Source organism: Mesocricetus auratus, unplaced genomic scaffold, assembly GCF_017639785.1.
Source record: "Mesocricetus auratus isolate SY011 unplaced genomic scaffold, BCM_Maur_2.0 Super-Scaffold_100033, whole genome shotgun sequence".
NCBI lineage: Eukaryota > Metazoa > Chordata > Mammalia > Rodentia > Cricetidae > Mesocricetus > Mesocricetus auratus.
Genome location: NW_024429213.1, coordinates 5248203 through 5262289, shown reverse-complemented (window position 1 = coordinate 5262289; position 14087 = coordinate 5248203).

Genomic DNA, 14087 nt, shown 5'->3' with positions numbered 1-14087 from the left:
TCCTTCAGAAGGCAGGCAGAAGAGAGGGGAAAATATATTGTACAAATTATAACTCATCATCCAATTCAAGGGAGCCTGCTGGAACATCCCTTTGGGATTTTAAAGAACGCACTGTCATCATGAATTTGCCTAGAGCAGGATTTCTCCATGTTGGTACAATCACCGCCTTGGACTTATGGTTCTTTGTTAGAGACCATAAAAGAAGAAAAGAAATTAAGGAAAAGAAAAATATTTCCAAGTGGAAAGGGGGGATGTTCTAGCATCATTCTGTTGCTATAATAAAACACTCTGACAGAAAGCAACATGGGGAGGAAAGGGTTTATTTCAGCTTACATTCAGCAGTCACACAGTCCATCATGAAAGGAAAGGGAAGGACCTCAAGCAAAGGCCTCCAGCAGAAACCATGGAGGACACTGCTTACTGAATGACTGTCAGTCCATGCTCCGCTACCCTTTTGATGCAACCCAAGCCCAATGATGGTGCTGTCTACAGTACAATGGGCGCTGAAATACCAATCCTTAATCAAGACCATCTCTCACAGACATGGCTGTAGTCCACTCTGACATAGGCATTTCTTTGACTGACGTTCCCTCTTTCCAATTTACTTGTGGTTTAAAGGGTTTGATCTCAGTTTTGCCTCTCAATTCTGATTCTGCTAGAGAGCTCCATTCATATTCATACTGATGTCTGCATCCACTTTCCTTTATGGCTTGGGGAATCTCTTCTATTCCATGAACCCACAACTTACTTCAGATCATCACACTGCAGTCTTTCAAGTAAGAGTCTCTTATTTTTCAGAACTATTTGTTAATAACTAATAAGATGTGGTAGGCCATTTAAGAAGTGAGGCCTAGTCGGAGACTGTTAGGTTATTAAGAAATACACTTGGAAGAGATGAAGTGAGTTCTTGTGAGACCTCAGCTCCCCTAACTTTATGTCTCACCTTGTCAACACTCACTCTCTCTCACACACACACACAATTGTGATTTATCTGCTATAAGGTTCTCACTAGAGCTGATCTGTAACTTGGAATCTCTAGGCCTGTGAGTTAAACATTTTTTCTATCTAAAGCATCCAGACTGAGGTATTTTGTTATAGTAATGGAAAACAATTACAGAGATTTCTTGCAATTCTTGTATCTGAGAATAAAGGTAATGTGTGTGGAATGTGTCTCTAAGGTATGTGCTCATGATAAAACACTGAGAAGTAAAGCCAAGGAGAAAAGCCTACACTAGTTCTGCTTTGTCCGCTGAAATTTCCTTGGACTAGTTCTGGGATAGCAACTTGCCAAGATAGTGAGTGCCCATACTATCACTTCTTTCATCATACTTCCCCTGAATAAATTACAACAACACCAACCTACAAGAATTTCTGTTCCAGTCTACCTGTATCTGTACATCCAACAAAAGTAATCTGCTTGTATTATACAAATGTAAGAGGCAGCATGCTCACAGTAGTACTTCCCACAATAGGCAATACTATGAATTAGCCAAGTGCACAACAGCAGAATGGATAATTAAATCATAATAGATTCTCACAAAGAAAGTTGGTAATGAAAATGATCATACAGCATCTTGTTAAAGTTCACAGATACTAAGTCAAGCATATAGGAACCAGATTCAAAATTGAATTAACATAAGCTTCTAAATAGGCAAAATATATTGATACACTTCGATATCAGAGTAGAAGTGAGCCTGGAGAATATGGTGATTGAGGAGCAATATGGGACATCTGTGATGTTGCAGGTCTTATTTTGCTTCTTTAAAAGGGGTTATTTTTTAATTAGGTATGTGTGTGTGTGTGTGTGTGTGTGTGTGTGTGTGTGTGTGTGTGTGTGTGTAGAAGGGAATTCCATGCGCATGTGGGTTCCCATAGAGGCCAGAAGAGAACATTGGGTCCAAGTGGAGCTGGAATTACAGTTTGTTGTGTGCTGCCTGACACGGGCACTGGGGATGTAACCTGGGTCTCTGCAAGAGCAGTATTCATTTTGAACCTCTGAGTCATCTCTACAGCCCCCATACTTTGCTCCTTGATCTGGTTACTGTTTATATGCATGCATTCTGTTGAAGAAAGCTGATTGAAATATACATTGGCAAGTCATGTAATCTGTACATGGAGAAAATATTTCACACTGAAAAATGACCTTCTCTTTCTCATCTGTTTCATACTCACTCCTGTTGGGGAAGTCTTATGCCAATAAAGCACTGTCTGGCCAATAGGGAATCTAGATAGGAGGGACTTGGAGTCCAGGAGGATTCTGGGAAGGAGAAACACAAGAGAGTCGATGTGTAACCGCCATGGGGTAGGAGCCCGGAACTATTCTCTGGTAAGAGACACACTTAGATTAACAATTATGGGGTAATTACTTAAAGCAGAGCTAGCCAGTAAGAAACAATCAAGGCCAACAGCTTCATAATTAATATAGCCTCCTGTGTGTTTATTTGTGACTGATGCGGCTCTAGAACCAGGCTGGCAGGAAGGCTTCTCTCAAGGAAAAGGTTTCCCTTAACACACTCCCAAGTTGGAGACTGGCTACCAGTGTTCCATCACTGTAACTCCCAGCAACACAGAATGGAAGCAACCAAATCAGAATGAAGGGATTTGCTGTCCCAGGGAACAGGACAATCTCCCTGACTCCTGACCTCCTGATGCTTCAGTCTAACTATGAACTAGGCAGAGAGCTGTTTCTCCCCTACATTTCTTTTAAACCAGATTGTTTAATCCCCTCACCCAGCCCCACTGCCCTAATCAACAATGTTGCTTCAATGACAGAGTCAAGCCAAGGTTCAATGATGGAATATGATGTTATAGCCTCTTGGCACCCCACCACCCCAGCGCGTCTCACTGTGGGTTGCACATCATCTCTGTCAAGGGCCTCTCTCATGAGAGCAGCTTGTGTGGCTTTCCCACAGCTGATCCCATGGTATTCCTCCTGACATCTGGGTAATATTCTGGATCACACAAATGTGAATGGTGGTGGTGTTTATTTTACTAGTGTAGTACACCTGCAGCTTAGCTAGTAGAGAATAATCCAATGTTGATGAATACAAATAGAGACCTGGGTGAGGAGCTGTAAACCCTGGAGGTTCATCTTTCATCAAAAAGGAGCCAAGACTTTCAAATTCAATCAATCTGAACATGATGGGAAAAAGAGAGACATCATTATAGACAGATAATGGTTTGAAATCTCAGTCTGTGATGATTGGAGAAGCAGATGTAAGGCAAGATGATTTTTATATGTTTCGATAGCCCCTGCAGGGTGGGAGATTAAATAAGCAAAAGGTCTGATTGGTAACCACATTTGGGCCACTGAGCAATTGCAGAGATATAGAAGCAATCACACAGCCTATGTTTGCCAGGGAAAGAAACAAGGTTAAGTTGCTGAAGGCAATCTGTTTTGTCACATTGCTTTATGCACACAGAGACCATAAGGCCCAGTTATATAAAGTTATATAAATCACCTAATGTGCTGCCCATTTTGCATGCCCACTGCCTGCTCCTCAATGTATTGTCCAGCCAGTCATTCCCACATTTAAGGCACCCTCTGAAGACTATTGTGTGTGAGTTCTGCGAATGGAAAAGAAAAGACACTGCCTGTGTCTTCAAGGGCTAGCTATCAAGTTTGTCCTGGTTTGTATTGCTATAGAACAAACTGCCTCACATCTTACGGGCCTTAGTACAAGAATAAGAAGAAGCATGGCTGTCTTAGTTCAAGCTGCTATGACCCAGCTGTGAAGGAGCACATGAGCCCTGGGTTCCATGCCAGCACTGGAAGAAATATCAGAGAGAGAGACAGAGAGACAGAGAGAGAGGGGGGAGGGAGGGAAGAGAGAGAGAGTATAAATTGATTAGCTTAAATAAAACATATTTACTTGTCAAATTCTGAGGCATTAGGCATTATAGTACAAGCCTGTAATCTCAGCTCCCTGGCAGATCTCAAACTCAAGGAAAGCCTGGACTACAAAGTGAGGCTACCTCAGAGAGAGAGACAGAGTGAGAGAAAGATAGATAGAGTAGAGAGAGAGAGAGAGAGAGAGAGAGAGAGAGAGAGAGAGAGAGAGAGAGAGGAAAAATCCAAAGCTAAGCTATCCACAAGCAGGGTGTGAGCAAGAAGCGTGGTCATGATGAGGTCTCTCCTTGGCTTGTAGATGGCAGTGTTCTCACTGAGACCTTACATGGCCTCTTGATCTCTGCCTCGTAAAGGCACAAATCCTATTAAGAGGTTCCCACCCTCATGACCTCATCTAAACCTGATCACTTCCCAAAGTCTCCACCTCAAAATATCATCACAATGGGGGACAGGGCTTCATTATGAATTTTGAGGGAACACAAACATTTAGTCCACAACAGTGACCAATGCTATGAGTCAGTTTGTGCTGCCATAACAAACCACAGACTGGGTGGCTTAATAACATGAATTGATTTTCCGATAATTCCAGGAACTACAAGTCCATGATCCAGTCACCAGCAGGACTGGTTTCTTCTGAATCTCATCCCTTGGTTTAAAAATGGCCACTGCCTTGCCATGTGTTCACATTGTTGCCCCTATCTATGTATAGCCTGTACTCAAATCTCTTCGTTGGAGGAACTGTTTTAGTGATACTGGGCAAGACTCACCCTAACAACCTCACTCGCAGCTTAATTCCCTCTTTTATGTCCCTACATATAAAAAGATATCAAATTTTGAGAGACTTTGGGTTAGTATTTTAAAAAGTGAATATGAGGTGGTGGTGGTGCACGCCTTTAATCCCAGCACTTGGGAGGCAGAGGCAGGTGGATCTCTGTGAGTTCGAGGTCAGCCTGATCTACAGAGTGAGTTCCAGGACAGCCTCCAAAACAATACAGAGAAACCATGTCTTGAAAAACCGAAAAATAAAAGTTAATATGGAGCCCAATACACAGCAATTCCACAATCCTAGTTTGCCTGGAACTGAAGAGATTCCAGAGAATCTTTGGTGTGAAAATAGGGAAAAACCTAGATAAATCAGAACAAATTGATCACCTTATGAACATTTATTGTGCTTGCAATCTGTGTTCTGAGCAGGGCTTAGAGGAGGCAGCTAACAATCTCTACTTAATATCAATGGGGACAACTTGAAGGCTGGGGCTAGAATCAGCCAGTACCCACTGACTGACTCCTGGCCCTGGGAACTGGTTCTAGCAAGACCAAGCAGCTGGGAGAAAAGTTGAAACATCTAGCATAAGTCTCTAGCTCTACATTGTTGGTCTCTCCATGTGGCCTCTGTAACATGGTGGATTCCTGGTAGTCAGAGTTTATACATGAGAACTGTGGGATGCCAAGAGAGCAAGAGTCTGGCCTTGCTGTGGGTCATTATGACTCATCCATAATGCATCCTTTCTTGCATACCTTGTAAATAGGCAGTCACCAAAGTCTGTCCAGGTTCAAGGTAAACATCACTGGAACAGTTGACGACAAGTCATGGATCCAAAAATGTTATTATGGTTATACTTCAAAGCTGTAATTATGGTATGAAAGTACATAATATACAATTTATCATCTTAGTCATTTTAAGTATATGGTTCAGTAGGAGTAGACACATTCATACAGCTGCACAATACATCCCTAGAACTTGAAAAACTGAGACTATTTCTATTATATATGTCTTCTCCACTCTCCTTATCTCTAGCCCAAGCAGTCACCATTCTACTTTCTATATACGCATGTAACTACGTTAGGTTCTCACGTAATTGAAACCATGAAATATCCTTTTGTGGCTAGCTATTTTCTCCGAGCAGAATGTTCCTAATGTTCATTCATGTCACATGTGTTGAACTGATGTAGAAACTTTTGTGGCAGGTTTTTGGATACAATTCATTATGGTAGAGAACAACCTACTTAGGACAAAGAGTACTGTACAGAGAACACTTCAGGATGTTTCAAGAGCTCAGGGAACAAGAAAGGATGTCTTGGATAAGGTGACAGGCTATATGTCAAAGCAGGTATTATGAACTACACTCTCTAGGTATAACAAATAGTTAGCACAAATACCTTTGTAGGCAAGAATGAGCAAAGCATTGGTCATTGCTGCAAAGGTATCCCATGGAGAATGCACACATGCAACACACATTGAGATAGCATCTTCCTGTGCAACTGAGGTTTGCTTCAAACCTGTGATCCTTCTTCCACTGTCTCCCAAGTACTGAGATTATTGGCATACAATACCATGTGAGGCTATGCTAAACTTTTGATCTACAGGAGACACTACTTAGTTAAAGATTCTTCTCCTTCCTTCCCCTGAGGTTGACTTAAATGCAGTTCCTCCTTGACTTTTTTATGTTAGCCAGCTTTTTGCCAGGTTGACAAAATAACTAAGAAAATCAACTGAAATAGGGAAACATTTATTTTGGTTTATTATTTCAGTCTATGATCACTATGCCCCACAGCTATATGCCTGAGAGGAGGCTGATTGTGCCATGGGAAAATGAGTCAGAGGGGACTGCTAACGTCATGGGCAGGAGAAACCAGGAGGAGGAAGAAGGAACCAAGCAAAATATGCACCATTCCAGCCTACAATTCCAGTGAACTATTTCTTCCAACATGGTCCCATCACCTAATGTTCACTACCTCCTATAATTCCTCTAAATTACCAATCCATCAATGATTGATATTAGCATCCTCATGATTCAAACAGCTCTGCAAAACCCATCAGTATTAGTACATGAATTTGGGGGAATTTTTTTAGATCCAAACTGAAACATAACCCACTAACTAGAGCAGTTTCACTTGATGCTAAAGAGAGGACATTGGCTCAAGGTCCACCCCTGACCTACTTATTTTGCCATTCCTCTACTTTCTGAGACTGAGCACTGCACTGTGACAGCAATCTGTAACTCAGATCTGTTTTCTGGGAGGAATTCTGGGGCTTAAGTAAGATATGTTTAGAAATCCCCTTGAAGTTTTCTCTGTCTTCTGGTAGTTGGTTACATAGCCAAGTGTGGAAATTGGAAGACTTGGGAAAAGATCCTTTTAGCTGTTCAGATCAGAAATGATAGTGCCTGAGAAGATGGCAGTGAATGGAGTAGATAGAGTAAGATGTCTTGGAGGCACAGGTTGTAAGAACAGCTAACGGATTTGGATGTGTCTCTTTCTTGAGAAGATGGTAGTGGAGAAGGAGTAGCTAGAGTAATATATCTTGGAGGCACAGGTTACAAGAATAGCTAATGGATTTGGATGTTTCTCAAGAAAGAAATCAAGACTAACTCTTAATGATGGTATGTTTGCTCACGAAGGAAAATTCCAGCATAAAAGAAAGTGTGGTTGTTAGATTGAGGTTGATTGAGTTGACATGGAAATGAGGGAGACTGAAACTGACCTCAAAAGAAACAGATAGTATTTTATTGTTTCCCGTGGGAATGAAGGTTGTTCATTGTGGGGATGAAGAGCCAGGGTTTTTTAGGAGATGACAGTAGGACTGAGACAAGGAACTTTTGTAGTTATAACAATGGATTTCTTTATCAGCAGGGACAGATGCTGTTCTCCAGGAAGGGGAGATTCCCTAGTTCAGGAATGGTACTCTTCCTTCAATGGTACTCTTCATATGTTCATTGAATGTTTTCTGTAGCATGTACTACATGTTAGTAAAGAGATCTAAAATTACTACAGGGAATACCAATTACTTTGAGATGACTATATTTGAGAATTCTCAGCTGCAGGAAGAGGCTTTTCTCTAAACTCCACTTATGTTTCTAAAAGTAAACCTGTCCTGGATCAATTCAACTGTTATAACTCCTTTCCCCTATAGTTTTCTGACCTGGAAACATGGGCTCATCATGAAAAAGAGGTCATCACTAGTAAGAAAAAGAAATAAGTAGAGGCTGGAGAGATGGTTCAGAGGTCTAGATTACGAACTGTTCTTTCCCCAAGTCAGGTTCCCAGCACCTGTGTCAGAACTTTTTGTAACTCCTATTCCAGATGATCCCACACCTACTTCTGGACTCTGTGAACACTGCACACATGTGGTTAAGTGTGCATGCATTCACATGTGCTTGTGGGAGTATGCACACATGCACACACACACAAAGACACACTAATAAATCTTTACAAAAAAGAAATAGCCTAGAAGTTATCATAAAACTATCCAATCTCCCACCTATTCAAGTAGCAGTTCATTTATTTTTCCTAAAGTCATTTGATCTCCCAGAATTATGTTGTAACTACCAAGATGAATGCACGTGATTAAATCTATTTTCTACTTTTGTTAATCTTTTTGTTTTGCCCTTTTTATTCCCAGCCCCCTCCTATTGAACCTAAGAAGACAGAGGGAAAGTTTCTACTCTCACCATTAATCAGTTTCTTAGCTACTTTGGAAACAAAGCTAAGAGACTCCATTTGACTGTCATCTGTGGAGACAATGGAGTAAGAAAGAGTAGAAAAGCTTAACCAAAATTGTGAAGAATGGAAGCAAAAAGCTGTAGAAAGGTAATTAAGGTAGCCAATGTAAACATGCAGGAATGTGAGAAGGTTGGGCCCTTACTATTAAGAACATCTGTGGCAAAGGTCAAGAGCAAGGGAAACAATGAGAGCAGAATCTTGAGGCCAGCCAAGTGCAGAGCTCTCGGGGCATGCTGAGGCATTTACGTTTTAGCAGGACAGCCAAGGGAATGGTTTCCAAAGCCTTACACATACCTTTCTTTGTTGTTTGGGTTTTTTGTTTTGTTTTGAGATGGGGGTCTCAGTACCTAGCTCAGGCTTCTGGCCTTGTGATTCTCCTGCCTCTGTCTCCTTATGCACTGGATTTACAGGTATGCCAAGTCCTGCCTGGATTTTACTCAAGGTGTTTCCTAAGCCTGGTTTAGACTCACCTACCACATACCTACATCCGACTCTTCTTCTAAGGTCCCTAACTATGTTCTTTCTGCCAGATCCCTGACTGGCACTAAGATAAAGTTCCTTGTGTCTGTGTTGCTGCCAAGATGTCACACAGTGGCCATGGCTTTGCCCTCACTCTCCTCTCCTGGTCTGTGAACACACTAAGACTTGCTTCCGATGAGAACCAGGTCCAAAACCTGAAGGATGTAGATTTTGTTTGGCAACTAACTGTTTTTGAAATGTGAGAAAACCTTCAAATAAAGAGGAAAGTTACTATCTGCAGGGCTAGAGAAGAGAAACAGTTCCTTCTACTAGGGGAAAGAAGGCAGAAAGAGTTGGCATCAGTCTGGCCAAAATATTATATATATATATATATATATATATATATATATAGAGAGAGAGAGAGAGAGAGAGAGAGAGAGAGAGAGAGAGAGAGAGTCACTGACTCTCTCTGTCTATCAGAGTACTGAAACAGTGGAGCTCAAAGCAATGGCAATTTCCCCATGTCTTAGCTAGGGTTACTATTGCTGTGATGAGACACCATAACCAAAAAGCAAGTTGGCGAGAAAGCCTTTATTAGGCTCACACTTCCACATTACTATTCATCACTGAAGGAAGCCAGGGCAGAAACTCAAAAAGGGCAGGAACCTGGAGGCACGAGCTGATGCAGAGGCAATTGCGGGATGCTGCTTACTGGCTTGCCTCCCCCTGGCTTGGTCAGCCTGATTTCTTATAGAACCCAGGACCGCTAGTCCAGGGATAACACCACCAATGATGGACTGAGACCTTTCCCTATCAATCCTAGTTAAGAAAACACTTTACAGCCTGATCTTATGGAGACCTTTCCTTAGTTAAGTTTCCCTTTTTTCAGACAACTCTAGTTTGTGTGTCAAGCTGACATAAGACCAGCCGGCACACCCAGGGATCTCCTGCTGGGATAAGGAAAAGGCACCAACCAGAGGGGCGAACTTGTTGCTGGGTCAGAGATTTCATCGAGTTCTAACAATTTGTCAGACTTCCTCACAGGTGAGACCCAAGCCAAGACAAGGAGGGGTTAATTGGTAGATAGGACCACACCTTGACCCTTGCTTAGATGTGCATATCCTTGGCCCTCTATTTAAACTTCAGTCTCACTCCAGGACCCTGAAGAAGGACTTGGCAGAGTTGCCAAATCTCTTTGTCCCTCTTCCCAGTGTGGCCACATTGAATAAATCACATCTTTCTGCTTTCCACCACTAGTTTAGCCCTTTTAATTGCTTTATTAAGAACCATTGGCAGTGAGGAGGCCTAGGTAATCTATTGAGCCTTGAGCAGCAGATCAGTACCAATCCCGAGTATACACACGGACATTGGACTCCCATCCAACAATGTGAGGTGCACTCTTACCCTGAACTCTTGGGGAAGGGTCTAGGCCCTGCCCTATATGAAATGACAGACTATGGACACCCCCATGGAGGGCCTCACCCTCCCTGGGGAAATGAGGGGATAACGGGGGGGGGCTGGGGGGAGGTCACGGGAGGAGGGGAGGGAAAGGGAGAGGGACCTGGAACTGACTTGTGAAGCAACCTTGTTTCTTATCTAAATTTAAACTGAAAATTAAATTAAAAAAAATAATGAAAAAAAAACCATTGGACAAGCTTAGCTGGGACACAGGTTGTGACACCCCGAGTTTCAAGTTCCATAACAGAATCATCAGGAGTAGTTGTGTTTCTGCTCAGTTCTGAATCTGGGATGTAGTATCTACTTCCCCTTTTAAGTCCAAGCTAGAGGTGCTGGCAGTTGCCCCTGTAGACCCACCAGAGGAAGACCACCAGTATTTTTAACGCAGCACAAGAAGTGTCCCTCACTGAAAAGCTGGTATATTCTGCCAATGCTGACCATGGCTGGCTCCCAACTAATGACTGAAGGGGAAGGTGAAAGTTTCCACAAGCTCGTTTGCTGCTGCTACTCCCTCTTGCACATGTGGGATTTATTCATTGCAGGTTTAAAAGTTACATTGACAATAAACTTCAACGACCAAAGCCCTCCACCAAACAATCCATAAGAAAGATAAAAGCACCTGCATGGACAGGTGGGGGATGGGAAGGTGCTTCAGCCAATTCTAAATTGCTCAATGTTTGGAACTTCCTGAATGGAACTCTCAAGCACTTTCCTAACAATTTAAAGAGCTAGCCACAAATGGAGTCACTGTATTTCAATTAAACTCAAACCTAAAAGAAAGAAAAAAATCCTGCAAAGATAAAAATAAATGAAATAAAACTAATTTACAGCATGGAGCTCATTTTTATGCAGATTGTGAAGTGATGTGTAGGCACATATACATTTATGAACAGACATACACGCACTTTCCCATTTAGTCCATTATGGAATTTTAGCCTATGAACATGACCCTCAGAAAGAATAACAAAGTGATTGAGAGACTTTTATGGTCATCTCAATAGTGGGGTTGACCTCATAAAATACTGCAAGTTGTATACATGCATGTACACAGATTCCCAACTTACGTAATTCTATGGGAATTCACAGAGTTATATTCGTTGAGAATTTGGCTTAAGTTTCTCTTCTTAGAGAAATTCCCATCGCCTAGTATGAGAGGAGTCTCCACACACATTGCGATGGAGCTTCCTGGGCTGAGAATCTGGCCCTTAGCGCACACAGTAATGTGCATCCAAACAATGGCTTGAGTTTTTTGTTGTTTGTTTAAATCTGGCTTTGCTCTTCAGAACACACTGGAATGAGCAAATGCCTCTGGCCTCTGGAGCTGTGTGAATCAGTGTGGCCAATATGGAAAGACTCAGGCTTTCTGTCCATCATAGAGGGGCACAATACCTGATCATTTCAGCCTCCTTGCCAGGGAATGGATGGAGCTTTTATCTACCTCTCCCTTGTCTCCAGAGCATTCACCGCTGTTTGTTAATGGGATGCCCATCAAACAAACCTTAAGAGCTAGAGCTTGGGCATTGCTTGCCAGGGAAAAGCACTTATTGGCTAGATTTGTAAGTGCCAACACGACTAATTGAATTTGTTCCAAAATGTGCATTTTTAAAAATGTTGTTCTGTCCCATTCATTATTTATAGACCATCACCTAAGGGCAGTGCATGCTATAAGCCAAAAATCTCATCCTGCATTTTATCAGAAACCCATTGCAGGAAAAGGGAGACAGGAGAGGGAGGGAGAGAATAAAATGAAACTTCTGGAAAATGCTGAAGGAGCGTGTCTAGAGTGTTTTGTCTGTGCCTACAATGCCCATAGGGTAACTTGATAACAATCTCCAAATGAAAGGGGTTTGGAAAGAGTTCCTCTCTCTTCTTCTGCCACTCAGAACAAAGAAGATGGTGGGCATCTCTTAGAGCATGAGACTTAAACACATTATGAGGGAAATTTCTTCAATGCAGAATGGGAACAAGTAGAGCTAAGAATGGGTGAAGACCTTCAGATGAGGGCAGACCGTGTAAGGGTAAGAAGTCTATCCCATGTTTCTTCAACCCTTGACCACTGATCATGGTCCACCCAGCAGTAGGACATGCTGTCTATCATATTAGAAGAGTGGCTTTGGGTGGGAGACACCTTTCTTTGAATGTCACACTTGATAACATGACTTAACCTCTCTAGGCCTGTGTACACACCTGTAAAAATGATAACAGTGACTACTCATTGGGCAATGCTTTGAAACCTAACATTGTACAAGGTCAACAAACAAAAGAACCTAGTTGTTCTAATGGGGGAGGTGGGCTTCCATTCATAATAAGTAACAAGTCAGTATAGCATACACCATGTTAGATGGTGGTAAGCATTGTGTGGAGGAATAAGCAGATAAGGGAGATGTGTCAGAGAAATTAGGATCTTCAGCATGGTGGTGGTGACAGATCCCATGCCTAAAGGGTATTTGCTGAGGAAAAACTAGGAAGCAGAAATTAAGTGAGCTAAGATGTCCTAATCGCTAGAATATATAAATGTGACTTTACTTGGAACAAAAGCCTTTGAGGGAAGGTACAATTAAGTTAAAGATCTTGAGATGAAATCATTATAGCATTCTGGATTGTCTGGGTGGGCCCTAAATACGAAGGCAGGTGCCCTTACAGGACACAGAAGAGGGAAAGGCAGACACAGAAAGCCATGTGACAAGAGAAGAAGACAGAGGGACATGGCTACAAACCAAGGATACTTGGAAACAATCAAGGCTGGCAGAAGCAAGGAAGGTTCCTCTCCTACAGCCTCAGAGGATGTGATCCTATGACACCTTGATTTCAGACTTTGGGCTTCCAGAACTATTGAAGAATTTCTTTTACTTTAAGCTCCTAATCATGTGACCTTCGTTGTAGCAGCCCTAGAAGACTACTAATACAGAGAGTACCTAGGTGAAGAAAAGCTAAACAGGAAAAATGCAGACAGAAAGGCCCTACGGCAAGTGTTTTGCCTGCCTCCTTGGAAGACAAGAAGGCCAGTAAGAGTTAGGTGAGGGGAACCAGTGATTGGCTTCCAGTAGCTGAAACAGACTTCAGACGGCACTTCCTCTAGCCTGGCAAGTCCTTTCTGAAATGGGCACTAGGGGGCATATCTCCATGTCTGGCTTGGACCAAGTTAATAGGAGTGGCCAAACTGACATTTGATTATATTTCAGAAGCATAGAGATGATTAGCTTCTGACAGGTGTAGAAACTTTAATCCAGGCAGAGGCAGGTGGATCTCTAAGTTCAAGGTCAGCCTGGTCTGCACAGTGAATTCAAGGACAGCCAGAGCTAAATAGAGAGACCCTGTCTTGAGAAAACTAAGAGCAAGAAGAACAAAGATGACTAGCTTCCTTGTGGGATGGCAGATAAAGAGGAAGATCAAAGATGACTGGGCACTGTGGCCTCAGCAACTGGAACTGCCATTGACTGATATGCAAAAGGCTGGAGATGGGGTGGGTTTGAGGGCAAAGCTGAGGACTTTGCTTTGCAGTAAGTTAGGTTGAAGATTCTCAATTAAACAGCCAAAGGCTCATATCAGCCTGTCAGTCCAAAATTTAACTCAAGGGGAGATTCTTACGTGGAAGTGGAAATTCAGAGGTATTTTTAAATTTATTGGTAGGCTTAGAACAAAATTCTCCTTTTGTTGCACAGTTCTGTCACTTTTCAAAGCTTTCTCTCATGCTCTCTTAGTAACCAGACCCTCTGCCACACCCAGGCCCTTTGCAACCCTGTTCAAAATGTCCCAGAAACAAATGTGGAGCATACTTAATTGATATAAGTGCTTTCCTTGAGCAGTGTGCACACAT